This window comes from Aedes aegypti, chromosome 3, assembly GCF_002204515.2.
Source record: "Aedes aegypti strain LVP_AGWG chromosome 3, AaegL5.0 Primary Assembly, whole genome shotgun sequence".
NCBI lineage: Eukaryota > Metazoa > Arthropoda > Insecta > Diptera > Culicidae > Aedes > Aedes aegypti.
The window spans coordinates 58,482,010-58,508,709 of NC_035109.1; positions in this window are offsets into that span (position 1 = coordinate 58,482,010).

Genomic DNA, 26,700 nt, shown 5'->3' on the forward strand with positions numbered 1-26,700 from the left:
AATTCGATTACAATTCAATAATTCATCGCTTAAATCTAATTTAATTGTTAAAGTGCTCTGTACATCTCCTCTTAAAAGCTGAAATTGAGTTTTCTAGGGTTATATCGTTCGGTAAACAATTCCAGAAAGAAATACCTCTTATGAAAAAGGAGTTGCCGTATAGGGACGTGTTGTGACGTGGGATAGCGTATTTTCTTGCACGGGAATTACGTAAGGGCGTTAGTTTTGTATAAAGATATTCAGGAGCTTTTGTTCTCACAAGTTTGAATAAGAATAGGCAACATCTTAGCTGAGAGAATCTATTAAATGGACAGCCTATCAAATGATTTTGAAGATGGGAAACTCGATCATATTTATTCAAACTGAACACAAATCTTACACAAGCATTCAAAGCTACTTGCAACCTTGATTCAGCATACATTGACGATTTGGTTAAAAGGAAATCACAGGCAATGAAATGAGGTAGAACTAAACTTTTGAAGAGTTTGAGTTTAATGTCCGTACTTAAGAAAGAGGAAACTGCATATAGAGTTCGTAAACTCGCATATATTTTCCCACATTGTTTGAAAATAAATTTATCAAATTTGAAATTTGGTTGAATCATAATACCCAAGCTTACGCCTTCATCCAAATACGCAATGACAGTATTGTTCAGCTTCAGAGTTGGTTTCAGTATATTATTAGATTGAGAATGGCTTAGGAATAAAGCACAAGTTTTATCGGCATTCAGCAAAAGCTTGTTTCTAATAGACCATGCATGTATGTTGGACAAATCTTCATTAATTTTCTTGGAGATAGCTATGGCAGTATTTTCCATACACCCGAAGTAAAGCTGAACATCATCCGCAAAAATATGTATCTTACAGTGTTTCAAGACTTCTGGCAGATCGTTGATGTAGAGAGAAAATAGAATTGGCCCTAGAATGGAGCCTTGTGGTACGCCCGATGATATTGGAAGATAATTGGAAAATATTCCATTGTTCAGGACCGTTTGAGTTCGGCCACTCAGATATGATTTGATGAGATTCTTAGCGTGAGTAGAAAATCCAAATCTAGTTGTGAGTTTTTGACATAATACATTATGAGAAATGGAATCGAAAGCTTTCGAAAAATCTAAGAGCAGAAGAACAACTGGTCTTCCTCTATCCAAAACTAATCCTATGTCATCAAAAACCTTCAACATAGCGGTTTTCGTGCTATGTTTTTCCCGATACCCGGATTGCTGGTAGTAGCATTATTTGTATCCAAAATACAATTACTCTTAGAGAAATTATTAGCAAAATTTGCATTAATCTCATTGGATTCAAATTCATTTTATGAACTCTTAGTTCCCTTACCAACACCGATGTTTTTCAATCTTTTCCATAACTCTTTAGAGGGAAGTTTCGTATCTAAATTTCTTCCATAGTATGCTCCTTTTGTCTGGCGAACTTTCAATGTCACCTTGTTACGGAGAGTTTTAAATGCTTTCAGATCAGATGAGCTTTTAGAGATTTTCCACCGCTTATAAGCCAAATCGCGATCAACAATGGCTTTGCTTATAATGTCGTTAAACCAAACAGTTTGTTGATTTTTCAGAAACAATGAACGTACAGGAGCGTACTTATTATGCAATTCAATAATGTTGGAATTTAAAAAATCAAGCAGGGAATTTGGATCATTTATACGATAATAACTATGCCAGTCTAAGGAGTTGAATTCATCTAAAAGACCATTGACATCGATGGCATTAAAGTTACGATATTCAATTTTTTTAGGAGTGTGAACAATGTCAAAATCAAGTGATGCAAAAATCATATCGTGATTGGAAAAATTTGGAACATCTATTTGGTTAAACCTAAGAACTCGTGCCTTTGAATTGAATAACATAAGGTCCAACTGCGAATATTCGTTATTATGAAAAAAAGTAGGTTCGGAGCCTAAACTGAACATATTGTGGACGCTCAGCAACGCCATTAATTGTGAAGTTCTGGTCAAATTTTGATTCAACTGAAATACTAACCATGTAGTCGAAACACGAAAAGCTATCGAAAACAAGCCTCGTTGCGATTTCGAACAGTACCAAGTTGAGATTGATTTATTTCAGGAAAGAGCAAATCTTTGGAGAACAATATTAGAGTAAAGTGGGGCAAAAGTTCGAGTGGGGTAAGAGTTTCTTTTTAAGCTTTCTAGCTCAATGCAAAACAAATCTTATAAATGTCATGGTGGTTCGAATGCTATTTAAGTAAGAGACATTCACTCCAGATATCATAAAAATCGATTGAGATTTGGAAAAGTTATGGCTATTTGTTGTTTTTCGACGTGAATATTGTAATTCTTGGTCAAACTTTCGTTGCATGGAACCAATTGAAGATAACATCTTTTTCAATATTTTATGTAAGGGCGTTTCTAGGCCTATCATAAGGTTGCTTTGAGGTGTATTAGTTTTTGCATAAATGCTTGAAAACAATTTTTGGCCCATAGTGGGGCAAAAGTTCGAATCAGCGGGGCAAAAGTTCGACCCATGTATAAAATCACGGAAAAATTTGCAAATTGCCTAAAACTTACATATTATCTTCAAATTCAGTTAAATTTGTCTGATCGTGTGAAAATTGTCACCAAAATTTTACATTTACACTTAGTTTTGCGAAAAACTGCTATTTTTGAATATATTACAATTAACTCGGTTTTGGGAAATTTTTTGATGAAAATTTAGTGTGTATTTTTCGTCAAACTGAAGTTTACGGCTGGTGTAAGGTATGCCTGTCATAAAAGGATCAATATTTTGTGTTTTAGTCAGCGAACTTTTGCCCCACACTAGATTCGAACTCTTGCCCCACCGGTGGGGCAAAAGTTCGAATAAGACAATCAATTTTGAAACTGTTATAACTAAAAATGAGTAAATATTTTGATACAAGTTTGTTCAGCAAAATTATAGCCAATATGTTGAAGGTTCACTGTATGGTATTTGTTTTGTTTTAACTGCTATTGTTTTCCTGGAAACTTTGATTATACCACTAAGGTCGAACTTTTGCCCCACCTTACTCTATGGGAAAATTCCCTCTCGGGGTAATTTTCGACGATTGTTATCGATTTGGAACAATTTCTATAGAAATCTACGATTTTCAAGCGAAATTTTAAAAGTTTGGTTTTATGTTTGAGACTTTTGCCAGAATTTCTAAATCACTTTTTTTTTTTTTTTGACAGAATCATCAAAAGTACCCCTGGGGGGAATTCCCTTTTGAGTTGAATTTCTACGTTATATGAATTGTATTCTATTCAGAACAATTTCTTTCGGAATCTCGGATTTTCAGCCAAAATCAAAGAAGTTTGCTTTGAAGTTGTTGGCTTTTCAGAAAATATCACTAATCAAGATAGATATGTGAGAATACCATAAGCATCCCTGAGGGAAATCCCTTTTGGGGTCAATTTTTATGTTATAGGGACTTTATACCGTTCAGAACAGATTCTTTCGGAATCTCGGATTTTCAATCGAAATCTTAGAAGTTTAGAAGAGCTTGAGAATTGTAAGCTCATTAGAAAATATCATTGAGCAAAATAATGTTGAGAGAATTCTAAAAGCACCCCTGGGGGGAATTTTCTTTGGGGGTAAATTTCTACGATGTAGGAACTATATTCCATTTAGAACAGATTCTTTCGGAATCTTGGATTTTGAGTCAGAATCTTGGAAGTCAATCAAGATAATTTTCGGAGAATTCGGAAAGCACCCCTGGGGGAAATTTCCTTTCGGGGTGAATTCTACGTTGTATGAACTATATTCTATTCAGCACAGATTCTTTCGCAACCTCGGATTTTCAGTCGGAATTTCAGAAGTTTGCTTTAAAATTGTAAGCTCTTCAGAAAATATTACCAGTCAAAATAACATCGAGCGAATTTCAAAAGCACCCTTAGGGGGAATTTCCTTTCGGGGTGAATTTCTACGTTATAGGAACTATATTCCATTTGGAATTTCGGATTTTCAGTCGAAATCTCAGAAGTTTTTTAGAGGATTAGAGGATCTTCAATGAATATCTTAGAAGATTGCCTTAGGATATAGGCTATTCAATAAGTTTTCCCAATTTTAATTCTTAAATTAAAAAGCTCCCAAAACTGTAATCCCTAAAATTTTGAAATTTGTATTGAAATCACCTGCAAAAAATAAGTTTTCATAAGTTGTGCCATAATTTGACAACAAATAATCAATGGTATCAACACAATTGAGCTCTGGTGGATTGTACATAGCAACGAGAAATAACTTTTCACTTTTAAGGACAATTTCTACGGCAGCGTATTCACAATACGAAACACCTGAACGACGGATGGATTTGTCCAACAATCGGTAATGAATTCCTTGCTTTATGTATATAAAGATAGCCCTAGCCTTCCTTCTCTATCATTCCTAACGATGTTATAACCATCAATCGCCAGTAGTGAATCGTCGGTTTTGTTATTCAACCAGGTCTTAGTCACACATATTACATCAATAGCACTTGATTGGGCTATTTGTCGTAATTCATCTAGTTTGCATAACTTGCGAGCACAGATGCTCTGACTATTAAGGCTACAAATTGAAAGTTTATTGGCAATAAGGGCACTTTTCATGACGGTTCCTGGCAAACACCAATTCGAAGAGGTATCTCTACCCGAGGAGGAACAAATAACTCCTCAATAACTTATGCATACCATATTTTGGTATCATACCAAAATTAGGTATTGTTCAGTTGTCAATATCTCAATTTGGTATTATAATGGTATTGCGAAAACTGTTTAAAAAAATCAATAATACTTCATTGAGGTATTCGACAGCTGTTGAGGACTGCTTGAGGTATTGAACTATTATTGAAAAATTTCACTTTTGTATTAAAATCCATCACGTATTATTTAGGTATTACAATACCTGATCGAATTATCAGTTTGGTATCAGTAGAACATGCTTGAGATATTATTTGAGGTATTTTACCTCTTATGCAGGGCTCATTCATACCTCATTCAGGTTGTTAGTATTGGAAATTGTCTGGTATGGAATACCTCAGTTTGGTATTCAGTAGCACTTTTCTTCTGCTTGGGTAGTAGAACCACTAGCCATAAGGATAAGATAAGAACAAAGCAATTAAGAGGAAATCTGTAAAGAGCACACGCAATTGACTAAATACTAACAAAATTACATACAAAAATTCAAACATATTTATAATTATTCGACGCGTATATTAATAAGTTTAACAAACCACACTCGATGAATGATAGCATCAATCCAGCATCTACTGCAGCAGCATTTTTCATTTGCAAGGCTTTTGAACGAAGCTCCCTCGCCGCTGGTTCCAATTCTCGTTCACAAATATACGCTGATTAGATGAGAACCCGATGTCCGTGAGCGAAAGCTTTCTTGAACGTAGATAACGGGCATAAAATTCGTTTCGTTGTATGGTGATTGCAAACTGAACTAGTATTAGGTAAACTGTTCCGCTTGAAGGTGAACCTCTTGCGAGCCTTTTGATATCGACCAGTGGAATCGTTTCATCTGTATATCCCAGAGATTGACACCACTTGATAAAATGATCTGGCAGACTCTCTCCTACTACGAACGGTACACCGCTTACGATGAGATCGTTAGCACGCATGCTTCGGTCGACGGCAGCTAGGCACTCAGTAAATGTAATGTACGTTAAGTGTTATGCGACTTGAGGTTGTCAGAGAGCGATGGTAAAACCTATTTTATCCGCCTATTTACCATTGGGGATTGGCGTTTTATTTTATTGACATGATAAACAATCCTCGAACTTACGATGGCAATACCGTTCCCCAGATTTGGAACTTGTTTTGATGGGTTTTATCATGCACTATTTTTGAAAAAAAAAAGACACTGACACGTTAATGCTTCCAGTGGGCATTTATGCCCTTTGAAGGAAGCACCACACTAGACAACGGACTAGCATGCAACAGTCCTCACGAAAAGTTTACCGGCCTGAGGCGGGAATCGAACCCACACTCCCTAGCACGATGCGGCTAAATGCCTGGTGACACTAACCGCACGGCTACGAAGCCCACAACAAATCTTGTACCAGCCGCCACTGCACTATGGTCCAGGAATCAGTTTTACGCGGAAAGATGCATTTTGAGCTTCAGAATGAAACGTTAGACAAAAACGGTCTTCTACAAAGTTGTTTGTATTAGTTAAGCCCTTTGTTTGGTGTTATTGAAAATTAGGGTGGACCACATTTTCATAGAAATTGTGTGACTAACTCTCTTATTTGTAGAAATTATGTTATACATGCTTCAGCAAAGTTGTAGACCATTCAATTTCAAGCAACTTTGCCAAAAAAAGTTTTTTTGTATCTCTTAAATTGACCGATTTAGAGCTTTTTTCCTACGGTGACATAGGGTGGTCCGAACAAAACTGGTTTTCTGGCTCTAGAGTTTTCAATTCAAATTTCTCATCAAAGTAGTCTATGAATCACTTTTAGAGCTTTGAAAAATGCGTAATTTGGTGAGTGAAGAAACTCGCTATCTCCTTCCGTTTATGAGTTATTGTTGTTTTTCTCTCAAAAGCATGCCTACTTTGATCGTGAATATCTCTGATTGGGGCAAACATAAAAAATATCTTTTGACGGCGTTCGAAAGACAAAATTAAATTGAATATTATATCAAAAAATTACAGATGTGTTATTTTTGTAACTTTAATAAAACGACTTGAAAGTCAAATATTTTTTATCACAAAAACTTCAATAACTTTTGAACTAAAATAGATATCAGCAATCTTTTTGCATGAAAATTTGCGTTTTGTTAAGTTCTAAAAGTCGTTCATAGACGATTTTGACGAGAAAATAATATTAAAAAAAGAAGCGTCGAAAAACTTATTTTTGTTGGACCACCCTGCGATGATTTGGAAAAAATGCTCTAGATTGGTCAAATTTTGAGCTACAGAAAAACTTTTTTTGGCAAAGTTGATCAAAATTTTAAGTTCTACCGCTTTGCCTAAGAGCATATACCAGTATATTTGCAAATAAAAAGTTGATTATATGATATGTGTGATATTGTGGACCACCCTAGTTTAAAATGACACAGTATGAAAGCTTACATTTTGAGAAACAATTTTGTAGAAGATCATTTTTGTCTAAAATTTCATTTTCATGCTCAAAATGCAAAATAATAAAGAAATACATACAATGAAAATCTTCAAAATAGTTTTAAAGCCCTATCTTTCTTATTTCAGATTTCTCGTCAAAGCGGTCTATGAACGACTTTTAGAACTTAATAAAACGCAAATTTTCATGCAAAAAGATTGCTGATATCTATTTTAGTTCAAAAGTTATTAAAGTTTTTCTGCTTAAAATCCTTTGTTTTTCAAGGCATTTTATTAGAGTTACAAAAATAACACATCTGTAATTTTTTAATATAATATACAATTTAATTTTGTCTTTTGAATGCCGTTAAAAGATATATTTTATGTTTGCCCCAATCAGAGATATTCACAATCAAAGTAGGCATGTTTTTGAGAGAAAAACAACAATAACTCCTAAACGGAAGAAGATAGCGAGTTTCTTCACTCACCAAATTACGCATTTTTCAAAGCTCTAAAAGTGATTCATAGACTACTTTGATGAGAAATTTGAATTGAAAACTCTAGAGCCAGAAAACCAGTTTTGTTCGGACCACCCTATGTCGCTTCAGGAAAAAAGCTTTAAATCGGTCAATTTAAGAGATACAAAAAAATTTTTTTTGGCAAAGTTGCTTGAAATTGAATGGTCTACAACTTTGCTGAAGCATATATAATATAATTTCTACAAATAAGAAAGTTAGTTACACAATTTCTATGAAAATGTGGTCCACCCTAATTTTCAAGAACTCCAAACAAAGGGCTTAACTAATACAAACAACTTTGTAGAAGACCGTTTTTGTCTAATGTTTCATCCTAAAGCTCAAAATGCATCTTTCCGCGTAAAACTGATTCCTGGACCACTGTGCACTGTTATCCCTCCGATTCAATCAGAGCTGTAGCGGAAGTTGATAAACTAGCTCTCATAATGTGTTGCGGATCATGATTGTTACAGAGAGCGATAAGTGAAGGCACTCTACATTTTCTCAGGATTCAATCCCTGGGGACACATATCAAAATTATAGTGTTACTTTTCATGCAAAAAATTAGAATAGCAACAAAAAATGTGTAGATGATGTCACAAATGGTCATTCCGATGAGAAATTCATGAATAATGGCTTTGAAATCGTTTGTCCCCACCTATGACTGGAATCCTGTTAACGCCCATGGACCAAGAGGATAGCTTCTTCGCATATAGGTATCCCGTATCTTGTAGCAAACTTTGAACGAGGACGCAAACGATCCATTCTGGCGAAAGTGGTTCTGCCAGCCCCCGTTGTCGACCTCACTCACGTAACTCTCCGCGGTCTTTTTGGCTAGAGAGAAAGATAGTATCGTAGCGATAGCAACGATGCCCTGGCGTAAACAAATTTCAGATAATGCTCTCGGCAAATTATGTAACATTAAAATAATATGAAATTTTATGAGTGCTTCCATTGTGAAATATCGGTATGGCCGTCCTCGGCGTTGTCGTCGTTGTTACGCTCGTAGGGTGTGTGCTTTCTGTGAGAGCCATTTTTGAAGATTGTCTGGTAGACTGATTCAGACACAGTGTAGACGACTTCAATTTTGGAGGCAAACTTTCTCAGAACAACTATCTTCTGCTCATGAAAATCGTAATTTCGATTACCGTAAAATGGGGTGTTAAGGACTCGTGGGGTTTTAAGGGATTGAAATTTTCCATCAAGTTTGACATATCACAAAAACGTCGAAAGTTGATATATCAGTCATCTGAAATTCTCGATTTGCTCGGAAGATTGTGAGCTGCATTATGTGATAGGAGATGTCTATTAAAATAAAGTATTGTGGAGTCTAGATATTGAAAACGATTCAAAACATTTTTGTTCGAATTTTATAGGCAAAATACATTTAACTCCAAAACTATGAAACAATATTGAGAAAAATATGTGAGTAACTTAGAACATAAGTATATTTAATTAAGATCACAACGCAGACAAAAACTTTTGAAAATTTTATCTAGATTCCAACTTATAATATTTCTTATGCAAAAAGTCTCTTTTTGAAAATAAGTGGGGTGTTAGGGGATTATCTTTTCTACTTTTTCCAAGTTACAAAACCCATTGGATTTATGCCGTAATATATTCCAGTATACTTTTGGCTTGTTCCGTGAAGTAAAACTGCATTGTAAAAGTTAAGAGGTCTATTTTTTTTGTTACTGAATATCACAAAAATGTCTAATCTCAAAAATCGGTAAAACTGGTAGGAGAATCTTGATAACAACGTATCAAATAAATATGAGATCTTTTTTTATACTAATTCCAAAACTTGTTCGATCACACTGGTAAAATGTTTGGAAAGTTTGAACGATTCTTTTATTTGGAAATGGTTTTGAAGCCATTAATCCTTTTAGTGGTAATCCTATGAAGTGGTTAATAATAATAATATTTTGTCATTTCTATATATTAAGAGTTGCGCGAAGAGTGAAACCAAATCTACCTATCGAACTGTCAAACCGTCTGTCTACCTATCGAGCAGACCAGCAAAAATAGGGGATATTTTCGAAGACAAAAGAAGCCTCTTCGCGCAACTCTCTGTATTCTTTTTGAGAAGCTTCGTGGCCTTGTCGGACACTAAACGCATTGTGTTATACTGTGAGCGTTAGATTTCCGCTCCATACTGGAACATTTTTCTTCTTCAGTATTTATTTTGACCATGCCACTGGGTGTTGCATGCAAATACTTTGTTTACTGTTGCGTTTTATTTACATGGCAAATTTGCCATTTCCCCTATTAAAACTAAAAGCTTGTTGAAATTATCCTTATATTATAGATTACACTAGTTTACAACATTTCTGAACTTAGTAAGCTGAGCTCCATTTTCAATGTAAAATCGTACGCTGAATCCAAAAAAATGTCAAAAAAATTCACAGTAGAACCGTTTTTGAGATACGCTCAATATTTGATTTTTTTGGTTTTTCAAAAAAGTACATTTGCTAAAATTGATGTATCTCCGGATTTAGAGCACCAAATCCAAACTTTTTTTAGCAAAATAAAGCTAATTAAATGTGCTTTCTACCGTCTGAACATCACTTTGTTGTGCAAATTACGGTTTTCTAGATATTTATGGCATAATCAAATTTTTTCGATATTTTTGAGTAAAATTTAACCTAATTTTCAACTTTTAGCTAAGTTTTAAGCACGATGCTGATGTTTTAAAATTCGTTTATCATGTTGAACTCAAGGTATGTAAAAAACCAAAAGAAAAAAGTACTAATGACTGAAATCGGTTGAAAATTGAAGATGTTATGGCATTTTTTGTAGAACACTTGAATTTTGAAGTTTTTACGATTTTCAAGCGATCTCAACAACATGAAGAAAATTTAATGCATTTTCATTTAGATTTGCTTAAACTTTCAACAGTTAATAAGTCTTAGTTAAGATTTAATGTTGTGTTATCAATCCATAATTTTAGATCACGACTAATTTGTAAAAAGGGCGTGTGTATTAACAGAGCTCAGAACATAAGTTTTATCTCTACTTATTATCTCTACAACAATCAGTTCATTTCATATATTTCAAAGCTTCCTTAAATTAAGCTATAAATTCACATGTAAAAAATATATGTTTAAAAATGGTTGTTTGAATCACTCCGTCTGTTATGCTTGCAATTTGTTTCTCGAAAGAGACACCAACAATAATCGCCCATCATCACTTCATCCCAAAATCCTTGATAACGACGTTCCATTATTTTCATTTGCTGATGAAAACGTTCCCCGTGCTCATCGCTTTCGTCGCCGAGGTTTTCAGGGAAAAAGTTCAAATGCGAGTGTAGGAAATGTATCTTCAGAGACATATTCACACCTGTTAAGATAATATGTAAAATTTTACAGCTGAAAGTAAATAAAACAAAACTTTAAAATTTACCCATTCTCTTGTAGTTTTTGAGTAAATCGGCTACAATTTCTTCATAGTCTGGGCTCCTGGTGTTCCCCAAATACTCCGCAACTACACGCTGGAACGATTTCCATGCTTCGGCTTCATGATTGTTCAATACGGTGTAGAAATCTTCATCGTTTAACATTTTTTTAATTTGAGGACCAACGAACACACCTTCCTTAATCTTGGCATCCGACAAGTTTGGAAAAATGGATTTCAGGTATCCGAAAGCTGGCCCTTCCTTGTTAAGCGCCTTTACAAAATTCTTGAACAACCCAAGCTTTATGTGCAGTGGTGGGAGTATTATCTGTTCCTTCGCTACGAGAGGATGGCACCTTACATTCTCTTGACCAATTGTAAAAGACTTTCGTTCGGGCCAATTTTCCCGAACGTAATGTTGTTTACGTGCTCGGCTATCCCATTTGCAAAGAAAACACATGAACTTAGTATATCCCTGTTGCAAGCCAGTCAACATTGCAACAACTTTGAGATCTGAGCATATTTTCCATTTATGTTGGTTGTAGCATATCAGGTCAAGTATAAAAGCCATCGATTCGTATGATTCCTTCATGTTCACGGCATAAACTAGCGGAATCGAAGGCTTATTGTTCCCTTGATGCAGCAGAACAGCTTTTAAACTTAATTTACTACTGTCGATAAACAAACGCCATTCAGAAGGATCATATGGTTCACCGAATTCTTCAAACAAGCCTATTATGTCATGGCAAAAGCAAGCACTGTCTTTTTTGGTAAAATGTTTTCCAAATTTTTCATGACGCTTTCTGTAGGAAGTAACTTTTGTATCAGCAGAAAGAAAGTTTCGTTCCATCAAGCGCGATGCCAACAATTCTGATTTTTCTTTTGATAAGTCCAAGTCCCTTATCAAGTCATTGAGTTCCGCTTGTGTAAACAGCATCGGCTTTCTTTCGTATTCCACGTCGCTTTCATCAAAGGGTGGTTCGTCACTGTCATCCACTGAAGGCTCTCGTTTTCGCTTTGGACAAACAGGATAAGGAGATGAATCTTCATGTGGAATCGGTTTTGTCATTGATTGAACTTGTGGATATTCAACTGCTTTGTGACGTCCGTGTTGCATGACTTTGGTTAAGCAGAAATAACAATCCGCTGCATGACAAAATGGTTGGCGCCATATTGTCGGTACAACAAAGGACAAATGGCGGCTGGTACAAGATTTGTTAGTTAGTTAGTTAGTTAGTAAATAGCACTTGTTAGTCATTTGAATGTAAATAATTAAATAATTACCTTTCTCCAGACATCCATCTAGCCAAGCATGTTTTGCACGAACTACACACAACGTTTGGAGTCCACGTTTTGTCGAGGTTTTTGGGATCAGTTTTGAAATAAAGCCGATATGCAGTTTGCAATGAACTAGTAAAATTTACCGGTGTCGTAAAAATGTAGTTTCCGCAGACGAAACAAAATTTTTGCGGATCATTTTTGCACTTAAATTCACGCTTTGCCGCACACATTGTTTCACTATGTTCAACAAACAGTACTACCTGTCAACAATGTTTTCCCTGCGACGAAAGTGCTGCCAAAATCATTTTGTCATAACAAAGTTATAACGTTCAAACGCCAAACAGACAAGCAGCATAAACTTATCATTAAACTTGAAACCACATCAAAAATAGTTATAACCACATCAAAACAGTTAAAGGACCAAACATTTCAGGAATCAGTCAGGAATTTATATTTCTTGTATCACATTAATGGCCATGATCATTCAGCCGTTGAGCCAGCAACACTGAAGAAAGCTTGACATCGCAGTAGCCTGAACTTTCGTATGCCATAATTGAACACGGATGGCTTCGGAAATTTTTCTTTTAAGTTGCATACAGTATGTAGCCAAGGCGGATACATCTTTCACGTTCTCAAATGAGCCCATGGCCTTATTTTATACACGTATTCATTGTAGTTTGTTTGCTGGATTTAATATTGAATCATAAAAAGTTCATCATCATCATTATTAGCTTGAAATATATCAAGACTCCATGTTAGTAAAACTGGCCTTTTTTAATATATACGCAAACACATAAATTCTGCTTTTACATACGCCCTTTTCATTAATTAGTCGTGATCCAAAATTAATAATTGATAAAACGGTTAACAAAGCATGGAATCTGTACTAAGAGTCATTCAAAGTGAAAGGATTTAGTGAAATTTATATGGATTTCGTCTTGTTGTTTTAAAAGGTCAAAACTTCAAAATTCAAGTGTTCTACAAAAAATGCCATAACATCTTCAATTTTCAACCGATTTCAGTCATTAGGTACTTTTTTCTTTTGGTTTTTTACATACCTTGAGTTCAACATGATAAACGAATTTTAAAACATCAGCATTGTGCTTAAAACTTAGCTAAAAGTTAAAAATTTGGTTAAATTTTACTCAAAAATATCGAAAAAATTTGATTATGCCATAAATATCTAGAAAACCGTAATTTGCACAACAAAGTGATGTTCAGACGGTAGAAAGCACATTTAATTAGCTTTATTTTGCTAAAAAAAAGTTTAGATTTGGTGCTCTAAATCCGGAGATACATCAATTTTAGCAAATGTACTTTTTTGAAAAACCAAAGAAATCAAATATTGAGCGTATCTCAGAAACGGTTCTACTGTGAATTTTTTTGACATTTTTTTGGATTCAGCGTACGATTTTACATTGAAAATGAAGCTCAGCTATTAAAGTTCATGACTTTCATTTTTATTTGTAAACTAGTGTTATTCATACAGTTGCTCTGCAAAGCTTATAGGATTCCTAAATTGCAAATATAAAGGTTATGATAGTGTTGCATTTAAGTATAAAAATCATTTCAAGACTAATTTACGATGCATTGATAGTTTCCAAAAAGAATTAATAACTATGAAAAATTTGGCAGTTAAAATAAAACGGTTGGCGTTTGCAGGAGTTCCAAGTTCAATAATATTGATGTATAATCTAATTAAGGTTGAACATAACTTATGAAATTGAATGAATGCATCAAAGTTATTGACCGAAAAGATTATATTTTTGTGGTTGGCAAAATATGGGTTTATTTACGTAACTCAAACCCCATTTTGCATTTCCGTCAAAAATCACACATTTTCATGATTATCTCAGAAATCTGTAAAAGGATCCTCATAATTGTATTTGGCTTTTGATATACACGACGAGAGAATGGTAGGGCTGTCCTTTGTTCAATTATTGACATACTAGAAGTTGCTTTAAATATGAGTCGAAATTTTTTTTCATCCCTTAACACCCCATTTTACGGTATAAGTTTCACGCATCCAGCAAAGAACTGCGAGTCAAAAACTTCACACACTAAGAGAATCGTCAGAAGCATTCCTGATTCAAGTTTCAATTTCCATCATTATCTCAATGGTTAATAGTTCTGAAATTTTGCAGTCAGATACGATTCAATGCAATAAGTAATGACGCAAATTTTACCCTTCGGGCTGTTTTTTGCTTTGTAGCCACGGACTCTAATCACTCGGCTAAGGAAGGCCCCTAGAATCTTCTTAAACACAATATTAGATAATTTTTGTTATAAATATGGCCCTTTATAATGCGGTAAAATCAACAAATGCACATAGAAGTCGCAAAATAATGAACGCATATTAATACGGCTCAAATATACCACAATATGAAATCGGTATTTCTCAAAACCCAAAAAAAATAGAAACTTGGGGTTTTCAGTAAAGTTGTTATGGAGATGGAGCGTAGTCTGATAGTGCTTCATTTAATTTGGAATTTGACCGCTAGGTAGAACTGGTGGGCATCAAACTTTTACTTTTGTTTTGCAGATATCTCAGGAGCCTGTCCATTTAAAAAGACAGTTGGAGACGAACCAGCCTCCGGCTGAATGTCTCGATAATAAAGATAAAGAAGAAGAGAAAAAGACAGTGTCTTCGGCTAAGTTGTTCAGTAACCTAAAGGCAATCTTAATTTGAGCTAGTTGTTTCAGAATTTTGCCACCAGGCGGTGCTAGTCCTTATAGCATTGTCCCAGCATCCAACTCCCAAAGCTTTCAACACTTCCAACCGGTCTATTGTATTCCCTTCGGATCGACCATGAAAGCACACGCTTCAACGCATCACAGAACCTACCGTTGGTTGTGTCGAGAGTGTTCTCAAAAATGGTCCCCATAAACATTATCGTCATGAAGTACAACATCATCAACATCATGTCGTCATCGCCGGCGTCGCATCGTTTGTTCCACCATCTGACGCCGGTTGTCGTCGTCGTCGCCGTCGTCATTGGGCGTCGATGTTCTGTAAAACGTGGCAGCGGCGAAACGGAATGTAATACCGTCGTCGTCGCTCCATTTGCAACAACTCCCACTAAACTTCCCCCGCCAGGACTAACAAGTGGGTCCTTCAACGACGATGTCCGTCGAGTCGAGAAGAATGCCGATACACCATGTTAAACACGGTTCCGGTGGATGCGACGGTGTGCGGCGGTCCCCCGAGGGAAAGAATAAACCGGAACTCATTTGACGTTCAACACATTTAATTTTCCAAATATTGTCAAGCAAATTAATTCCAGAGAAACGGAGATCCGGAACGGGGCCATTTCTGGAGGACAGCCACAACAGCAACAACGAGAATGTTTGTTCGCTCATTACATTGTGACTAATCTCTGGGCGGTGTTTCTCTGCTGATGATTGTGTGTGAAAGAAGCCTTTGTTCCCATGCGTTGTCCTAGTCCGGTCTAAGAACTGTGTCAATGGGCTGGAAAAAGGATTGTGCGTTGGAAGCTGAACAGGAAATCCCTTTTCAGAGAAAACACACCGACAATCGGGTGGGGGATTGGCTTGTTTACGCTTTGTAGTAGTGTAGGATTTCTGGATAAGCGTAGCTGCAAGCTCTGTTGGATGTTTTCAGAAGTGGTGCCTGTCTCGTGTTGTATACCTTTGGGGTTGAATTATGAAGGACACAATGGGGTGAAAATGATAGCTTTTAAAACTTAAATGGTACATACCGAGGAGTTAATAGGGCCTACAAGATACAAGATAATACGTGTGGGACCTCGACGTTTTTAATTTGTGTGAAGCAGCTCCACGTAAAATTTAAAGATGTTTGGATATAAGATTTGTATATTTTAGTATTCCATCAAACTGAAATCCCTCAGAACAATATCTGGCCTGTTCCTAATTATGTGATGAGCATTACAATCATTTGAAAATTCTTAGTTTTTCATACCTTTTAAAATCACATTAATTTCCCTGTTAATTCTCGGACAGACATAACGTAAATTTGTTTGATAATGCTCTATAAACAACAAATTTCACAAATTTTAAACCATATGCTACCATTTCTTCCATTGAAACATTTCTATGTATGCAAACAAACTATGACTACCCATCATCCAACAAGTGACCATCTACATTTTATGCAAAATATAACAACGGGGCACCCGTCCAATTTGTATCAATTTGTCACCGGTAGGTGATTGGCATGCAAATCCGTGCCACGTCAAAAACTGTCCACCACTTTTGATGGTTGATCCCTTGTCAGATCAGAAAACGCTACATATCTACCAGTTAGCGAGGAGAGGATTCCATACAATCGCTGTCAATTTTCCCACTCGCCAAACTCGAACAAATAACATACCATCGCACATTGAGCAATATGGTCAGTCTGTTTCCCTGGTTATCGTGGCAGTCAGCAGTAGTTAAAAAAAGTTGAAAAATGAAACACTTTTCCAAACAGGTCCCGTGCATTCGAAAGCAAACATAAAACATTCATGCAGATGCGTTGTGTTTGTTTTTGTACTTTTGCTCCACCAAAGCACCTGCCGGCGCTATTCGGCTCAATGCTTCGATTTGCAGGTGTTCCCACGTTCTGGGCCATATTGTGCAAAAGAGCTCTCAATAGTCGTGAACGTGAATTAACGGTTACTCTGCAACTTGAAACGATTTGGAAACTCTGTTCCTTGATTCGCTCTAGCTAAGGGTATGCGATAATTCAAACGACTCAAAGGAATCCAATAGGTGACTATTTTTATTACGTTTCGTCTCGTCAGTGGGATGTCAATGCATAAACAGCATCCAGATGGTATCGATCTGCAGAGGGAAAGCGATCCTAACCACAATGTTGAGGTTATTAATGTGCCTGCTTCAGTGCGCATCGTACCTTCGTGCTGTGCGTACACGATTTCTCTCTGCTCTTGGAAGTTTTCTTGAAAACTACCTAAAGCAATGAAACAGTACTTTTCGGTGCTAAAATTAAAAACGGTACTTTTCAGTGCTACTAAAACAGTACCTTTCAGTACTATTTTCTACTATTGATCCCTTTACGATCCTTGTTTGGACCCGTGCCTTCGATTTTTCGTTGGACCCGTTGGCGAAAGCTAGCGGTGGTAATCCTTCTTGGACACCGTCTTGGGAAAAAAACCTCTCGAAGGTCACGTCTTCTTTCGTTTATTAATTTAACATGGTATCAACAACAAACAAAAGGAAGGGTGAATCTCTGAATTCACTACTTCCTTTCAAAAAAGTGGGTTTTAAAACTGTCACTACACGTGGCAAGAAAGGAAGAAAGGACGTTTCCCCGGAATGCGAACTTTCTTCCAAGGGTGAAATGAATAATTGTATCGAAATGAGCAATCAGTTCGATGCTCTAGACAAATTTTCCGAACACCAAATCGAAGCAGCCTCTAGCCCAGGCTCTTTGATTCAAGTGACGAAAGCAAAGAGTGCCGCCTATCGTGGTTAGTTGTTCCGAATTTGGGGGATTTAGGCAGGAGATCTTGAACTCCATTAGGGGAATCAAGGTTTCCTTCCAAATCGCAAAGAAAGGAGACTGTCGCGTTTTGCCGGAAACTCTTAAAGATCGCGAACTTCATCTCAGACATCTTGAAGAGAAGAAGCACAATTGTTTTACTTATGACGACAAAACTGAACATTTGTTCAAAGTTGTCTTGAAAGGTCTCTCAAATGACTATAAATAACCTGAAGAGATCAAAAATGGAATTAATGATTTACTTGGATTTTCCCCAGTCCAAGTAATCATTATGAAAAAGAGAACCCAAACTGGCATTGGTCGGAAAAGGCTTTCTCAAGAATTTTATTAAGTTCACTTTAACAAAAAAGAACTAAATAATATTAAAGCTTTAGAAAAAGCAAAACTTATGTTCGATGTCCGTGTGACGTGGGAACATTTCCAGAAACCTGGAGGAAATTACCAGAACCCCACTCAGTGCCGTCGGTGCCAAAAGTGGGGTCATGGTACAAAACATTGTCGCATGGATTCTAAATGCATGATTTGCGGAGATTCTTCTCACGCGAAGGACGTCTGTCCAGTGAAGGAAGAAACCGATAAATTCTTTTGCGTCAATTGCAAGGAAATCAAAAGTCCAATTATTGGTCGTGCCCTTCGGGCAATAGAGTCATTGAGGCTCGTGCCAGGCAGATGAAAGATAATATCCGTTATGATAACGGTCGTTTCCGGAATTTCCCTGGTAGAGTATCGAACAATACTCATTTTTCAGTTAACGATCGCTTGATCATGAATCATACCCATCATGAAGATCATAATCATGTTCATTCACAAACTAATTTTAATACGTCGGGTAGCCGTTCGAATCTTTCAATTTCGAATGTATCTACCCACGGTAAATCCTTTGCCGATATCGTAGCAGGTAATTTGAACTCCTCCCTTTGTTCGTTCCATGAGTACCCATTCCACTTGTTTCAAATCAAATGTAAAAAACCCTACCGCCACAGGTAACTCTTACTCAGCTTCTTCGTCTACCGAAAATTCTAATGGGAAATCATCAAATCTACCCACTTCAAGTGATATGTCTGCCCCATATTTCAATTTTCTAACTGAACAATTGAATCTAATGATTGATGCAATGTTCAAAGCCACCACTATGACTGAAGCAGTCCAAGTAGGTGTAAAATTTACAAATCAAATTGTTATTGGATTACGTTTTTCTAATGGATCCAAATAATAATTTAAATATTTTAAATTGGAATGCTCGTTCTCTGAATGGTGAAGAGGAAAAGCTGTATAATTTTCTTACAGTTATTACCGAAACGTATTTAAAACCTGGATCTAAACTCAAAAGAAATCCTAACTTTTTTGTTTATCGTAACGATCGACTTGATGGGGCATGTGGGGGAGTTGCAATCATCATTCATAGGCGTATAAAACATCAACTGTTTTCGTCATTTGAAACTAAAGTTTTTGAAACTTTAGGTGTTTCTGTTGAAACACAGTCTGGTAAATATACTTTCATAGCTGCCTATTTGCCTTTTCAATGCTCTGGACAGCAAGTTAATTTGCTCCAAACTGACTTGTGAAAATTGACTCGCAATAAGTCAAATTTGTTTGTCATTGGTGACTTTAATGCCAAACATCGGTCATGGAATAATTCTCAAAGTAATTCCAACGGCAGAATTTTATTTGATGAGTGCTCTTCAGGATATTTCTCAATTCAATACCCTGATAACCTTACATGTTTTTCCTCTTCTAGAAATCCATCTACGATTGATTTGGTCTTAACTGACTCTAGTCATCTTTGTAGCCAACTGATTACTCATGCTGATTTTGATTCTGATCATGTCCCTGTTACATTTCAAATATCCCAAGAAGCGATTCTCAATCCTATCATCTCCACTTTCAATTATTTTCGAGCCGACTGGAATATATATAAAACATTTATTGACTCTAATCTTGATGTTTATATTCCCTTACAAACAAAACTTGATATTGACATTGAAACTTTAACAAATTCCATTGTTGAAGCCAGGAGCATTGCAATTCCGAAATGTGAAGTAAAATTTGAATCCATGATTATGGACGATGATCTTAAACTCTTGATCCGTCTTAAAAACGTGAGGAAAAGACAATTTCAACGCACTCGTGATCCTGCTATGAAAATTATATGGCAGTATTTGCAGAAAGAAATCAAGAAACATTTTGCTCAATTAAGAAACACAAATTTTGAAAATAAAATTTCTCAATTGGACCCTGGCTCTAAGCCCTTTTGGAAATTATCTAAAATTTTGAAAAAAAAACCTCAGAAGCCAATACCGGCATTGAAAGAGGAAAACAAATTATTACTAACTAATTGTGAAAAAGCTCAAAAACTAGCTATGCAGTTTGAAAATGCGCACAATTTTAATTTAGGACTTACTAGTCCAATTGAAAATCAAGTTACTCAGGACTTCGAAAATATTCTCAATCAAGAGAACGTTTTCGAAAATGCCTGGGAGACTGATTTGGAAGAAGTGAGAACTATTATTAAAAAATTCAAAAATATGAAAGCTCCTGGCGATGATGGAATTTTCTACATCCTCATCAAGAAACTTCCAGAAAGTAGCTTATCATTTTAAGTTGATATATTTAACAAATGTTTTCAACTAGCATATTTTCCTGACAAATGGAAAAATGCTAAGGTTGTTCCAATTTTAAAACCAGACAAAAATCCAGCAGAAGCTTCTAGCTATCGTCCAATCAGTTTGCTTTCCTCCATCAGTAAACTTTTTGAAAAGGTTATTTTGAACAGAATGATGGCCCACATCAACGAAAATTCAATTTTTGCCAATGAACAGTTCGGATTCCGCCATGGACATTCGACCACTCATCAACTTTTACGTGTAACAAATTTGATTCGTTCCAACAAATCTGAAGGCTACTCTACTGGTCTTGCTCTTCTAGACATAGAAAAAGCATTCGACAGAGTTTGGCATGAAGGTTTGATTGTAAAATTAAAAAACTTTAATTTTCCAACATACATTGTTAGAATAATTCAAAGTTATCTGTCAAATCGCACACTTCAGGTTAATTATCAGAACTCCAGATCTGAAAGACTTCCTGTAAGAGCTGGTGTTCCCCAAGGCAGCATTTTGGGACCAATATTATACAATATTTTCACATCTGACTTACCTGAGCTACCTCAGGGATGTCAAAAATCTTTGTTTGCGGATGACACAGGCCTCTCCGTCAAAGGACGAAGCTTGCGTGTCAGAAATGGAAGATTTTTCCTAATGCTTCCAAAACTCAATTTATAATATTCCCACATAAACCAAAAGCTCTTTATTTGAAACCTTCAAGTAGACATGTTGTCACGATGAGAGGGGTTCCAATAAATTGGTCAGATGATGTTAAGTATCTAGGGCTCATGCTAGATAAGAATTTAACTTTCAAAAATCACATTGAGGGCATTCAAGTCAAATGTAATAAATATGTAAAATGTCTCTATCCCCTTATTAATAGAAAATCAAAGCTTTGTCTTAAGAACAAGCTTTTGATATTCAAACAAATTTTCAGGCCAGCCATGTTGTATGCTGTACCAATATGGACTAGCTGTTGTAATACTAGGAAGAAAGCTCTGCAGAGAGTTCAAAATAAAATTCTGAAAATGATTCTGAGGCTTCCTCCCTGGTATAGTACCAATGAGTTACATAGAATATCCAATGTTGAAACATTGGAACAAATGTCAAATAAAATAATAAATAATTTCAGGCAAAAATCGTTACAATCTTCTATTGCCACGATTAATGCGTTATATGTTCAGGTTAAGTTAGGTTAAGTATATTAAAAACTTTTTTTTTCTCTTATAAGCAGGTGAAATCAACTCACCTGTAAAAAATCTGAACTGCTACGGCAAATGAAATGTAATATATTGTTAACAAAATGTTAATTAAATCTTAAATTTGTTTTACCAAATTAGGATGATAGTGTTGTCTAATAACACAGAACACCTAGATATAAGAAATGAATGTAATGTTTAGAATGATTCTAATAAAGGAATTAAAAAAAATGTGCCTGCTGTATCTATCGACACTCCCTCCTAGAAGGAGCCGATCATCAAGGGCTAGCTCTCATACGTTCCGTGCTTCCCTCGATCTGCAGCGGCTCGAAGAGGAAAAACGTCTCTAGAAGGAATTCATCGCCAGGAAGTATGAGATCCTCCAGGCCCAGCTTGAAGATGGAGAAGGCTAAGGCAATAGCGGCAGAACACGTCGATCCTCCCATGGCAGTTCACAAAGAACGCACGATTGTGACAGAGCTAATTAGTCCCGATTACCAGTACAACCACCAACAACGATTCCTGTGGGTACTCAGTCCCGGACAGGCACTATGCCGAAGGATGTTTGCCCAAAAGTGGTTCCAGTGACAAGCAGTGCCTATATCGTGGACCAATCAAATGCCCTAGGCAGCTGCATCGTTCACAAGAAATGCGAAAGTTCTACGAGAAGCTTAACGCATCCCGAAAAGGCTTCGTGCCGCGAGCCGAAATGTGTAGGGATAAGGACGGACGGACGGAAGGTGATTAAAAGGTGAAAGCAGCACTACGATGAACATCTGAAAGGCACGGAGAATACAGGCGCAGAGGGTCACGACAGCGGATGAAGTCACTACGTCAGCACGGCGGATGAAGGAAACCAACCTGTCCCTACATTGAGGGAAGTTAAGGTTGCCATCAACCAGCTCAAGAACAACAAGGCCGCTGGTAAGGATGGTATTGGACCTGACCTATCAAAATGGGCCCGGAGAGGTTGGCTGCCTGTATGCACCGGCTGATTGTCAGAATTTGGGAAACGGAACAGCTGCTGGAGGAGTGGAAGCAAGAGGTTATATGTCCCATCTACAAGAAGGGCGGCAAACAAGAATGTGAAAACTATCGTGCGATCACTATCCTGAATGCCGCCTACAAAGTGCTATCCCAGATTATTTTCCGTTGTCTATTACCAAGAGCAAATTAGTTTGTGGGAAGTTATTAAGCTGGTTTCATCAACGGCCGCTCGACGACGAACCAACTCTTCACTGTACGGCACATCCTCTAGATATGCCGTGAATACCAAGTCCCAACGCATCACCTGTTCATCGATTTTAAGGCGGCTTATGATAGCATCGACCGCGAATAGTTATGGAAAATCATTGACGAGTACAGTTTTCCTGGGAAGCTCATGATAAGACTAATAAGAGCAAATGCCAATGCTTACTTCCCCGAAAAGTTTGTGGCACACATAATTGTCGTAACTTTATACATTTCAGGGTAATGATCGAACTGGACATCTGATAAGCACCCTTCTTTATTGAATTGGCGGTTCTTTCGAGTTTTACCGTCCTCAAAATTTTTTCCAACATGTGTATAGCCTTAAATGGCAGAATACCTCCTTCTTTTGATTGTTTATCGTTTTTTCTCGTTCACCATCCAGCCAATAGCACCTATTTAAACTGCACCACTTTCTGGGGAAAAGGGTAATTCGGGAAATCGGAACACAAGATCTTTTTTATGAGATATGCTGAAAAAAAATATTATTTCAATCACAAATTTCAAAATTCTTTCTTTCGATAATAAATAGTTTTTGATGTACACTTTCAAAATTAAAATTTATATTGAATCGTTCAAAAGTTTTGCCACATTCGATTGGGTTATGTTGTGAGAAGATATTTTGCGTAAGAGTCTTAAATATTTTAAACGAAAAATAACCTGCTATCGTACTTAGGCTATTTTTGCAGTATGCTGCAAAAATAGATTTATGGATAAGAGCTTTAAATATTTTGAAAATTTATTTCCCTTCATTTACCAAGTAATTTTCATCTGGCGTTACGTCCAAACTAAGACAGAGCTTGATCTGCAGAGAAATATTTTATGTGCGTTCCCTATATTAATAACGGCAAACTTTCTTTGTCAATTTACTTTTTTCAAATATGTATATCGCAACAAGCTCAACGATACTTCATGTTCAGTGAAAATAATTATTCCGAAAAGATCTTCCACCAGACCCGTCACGAAATTTATTTTTTTATGGTCTCTACAATTTTTGACATGCATAGCTTGGAATATCCCTGAACGACCACCACGCTTATTGAGAGCCTACGAAATTTTTTTGCTGTGGAGTTGTTGTTGGAGTTGTTGATCTCGGTAAAAGCTTCGAAAATGCCGATATTCATTCTAAGTCAATCATTATGCCAAATGGCCATTGTCCCAAACGACTTTTATGTCAAACTTAAATAAATTCAAATTGTTTGCCAAAGTGCAGAATAGCGCGAAGATTTCGAGCGAACATTCCAGTTCGTTCGAATCCCGCCGGGAACTTTGACAGGGTGTTGGGCTTTCGTGCCTGATGTTCAACATCGCGCTAGAAGGTGTCATGCGGAGAGCCGGGTTCAATAACCGAGGTACGATTTTTACAAGATCTAGCCAATTTGTTTGCTTCGCGAGTAATATGGATATTCTCGGCAGAACATCTAGAACGGTGGTAGACCTGTACACTCGCCTGAAACACGAAGCGACAAAAGTGAATGAATGCAGTGAATGCGTCAAAAACAAAATACATGCTGATAGGTGGAACCAAGCGCGACAGAGCCCGCCTAGTAATCAGTGTTACGATAGACGGGGATACTTTTGAAGTGGTTGATGAGTTCGTCTACCTCGGATACTTGTGACCGGCTGATAACTACGTTAGTCGTGAAATACGGAGACGCATCATCAGTGGAAGTCGCGCCTACTATGGGCTCCAGAAGAAGCTGCGGTCGAGAAAGATTCACCCCCGCACCAAATGTACCATGCACAAAACACTAATGTGACCGGTAGTCCTCTATGGACAGAACATGAAGCATGGACCATGCTGGAAGAGGACCTGCAAGCACTTAGAGTGTTCGAATGAAGGGTGCTTAGGGCCATCTTTGGCGGTGTGCAGGAGAACGGTGTGTGGCGGCGGAGAATGAACCACGAGCTCGCTAGGCTCTACGGCGAACCCAGTATCCAGAAGGTTACGAAAGCCGGAATGGTGCGTTGGGTAGGGCATGTTGCAAGACTACTGGACAACAATCCTGCAAAAATGGTGTTCGAGTGGAATCCGGTTGGCACAAGAAGGCGGGGAGCACTCCGAGCGAGGTGGCTTCATCAGGTGCAAGAAGATCTGGAGAGCGTGGACCGAAATCAAAATTAGAGGGACACAGCCATGGACCGAGTAAATTGGCGTAACATCGTTTACGAGGTTTTATCAAATTAATTGATGTAACCCCAACTAAATATATAAATAAATAAATAATAATGCTATCTTTATCCATCAACACGAACCCAGCGGTCCCAGCGATGCCACAGATGCAGCAAACTGCAAGCTCATCGTTTGCTCCGACACGTCATCGGCTTGCTCATCTGCAGGCAAAGAACAACCAGCAAGCTTCAGCGATGAATACCAGCACCGACTGTGGTGGTGCAGCAGGTGGTTTGTCAACAATTTCGATGGATCATCATGCATTACCGACCGCGGTGTATTTCTCTGTCTCGCCAAGACGTACACCAGAGGCTTTGATGGAGCAGCTAAGCGATTGACAGAGGCCATTGTTCCTGAGCTACTACAAAAATACGAGTGTCATGTGCGGCTGTTCCGATGGTGAAAATCTGATGCGACTGCAGCCTGAAAAGAAAATGCATTGGAGGCAGCTCAGCTGTACCTATGATCCTGAACCCATTAAAGACGCTGCACGGCCACCGCAGATTATCAACGCTCTCCTTACCAAACTACTTGCGACGCCAACGCCCAAACCGGAGAATTTGGAAAGCCTGATCGGATTCGGTTTGGCGTGCAAAAATCTGTGGGTCTTCAGGAACACCTTTCGGGAGTTGCTTCAGTAGTTGGTGAGTGAGCTGCCAGCCACGCTCAAGCTAAATTAGTCACTTTTCATGCGCCAATCTCACCACATTCGGCTGCTATATGGACCAGATTTTGACGGCTGCAAGTGAGGTGAAGTTTATCCACGAGACGGATGGGCATCGTAGCAAGCAGGAGAAGCCGAAAGCGAAGGAAAAGATGTACGTAAATACGCACGCTTCAGAAGAAAAGAATGCGTCATACAGTATTACCGATCACAAGGAGAACACTAACGGACGGCCACAAAATCAGGAACTGCCATGTCTTCCAAAAGTTGACCCTCGGTGATCGCTGGAGACTCGTTTAGGAGCGTTAACGGTGTCGTCTATGCCTGGGTTCCCACGGAAAGTTCACTTGCAAAACGAGCTTCTGTGGAGAGAACGGTTGTGAGGATCGCCATCATTAGCGCCTCTATCCAGGAAATCCACAGCTACCCCAATCTCGTGGACCTCCAAGAACTACAAGCACGATAACAGTGCATCGTCAGTTCAAGCAGCCCGTTCTTAACCGGATACTTCCGGTATCGCTACATTGGAATGGCAAGACCATCCGTACCTTTGCCTTCCTCGACGACGGTTCATCTCGAACACTTGTGGAATCCAGGGTAGCTGGCGACGTTAATTCACTCTGTCTACAGTGGACTAGTGTAATTAATTGAATGGAAGGTGAATCGCTGCTGATACAGTTGCAGATTTCAGGAGCTATGAACACCACGAGGTTAAATTTGGAGGAAGTGCACACCGTTCAGAGCTCAACCTCTAGGTACAATCATTGAACTTTCCAGACAGTTTCCGCATCTGCATGGCTTACCAGTTCAGAGCTACACCAGCGCTGTTCCTACGATTTTGATCGACTTGCATAACTCGTTGGTGATGGCTACACGAAAGAGTAGAGAAGGAGTCAAAGGTAGCCCAATCGCAGCCACAACCAGGCTAGACTGGGCAGTCTATGAAAGCACGACCTACGATGCTGAACGGTCCGTGCATCAGTTGTTCCACATTTCTGTTCGTTCGCCCGATCGCCAGATCCACGACCTTGTTAAGGAGTTTTTCGCTATGGAAAGTGTGGGCACAATATCACCTACGATGGAAAGCGACGAGGATCGTCGCGCAA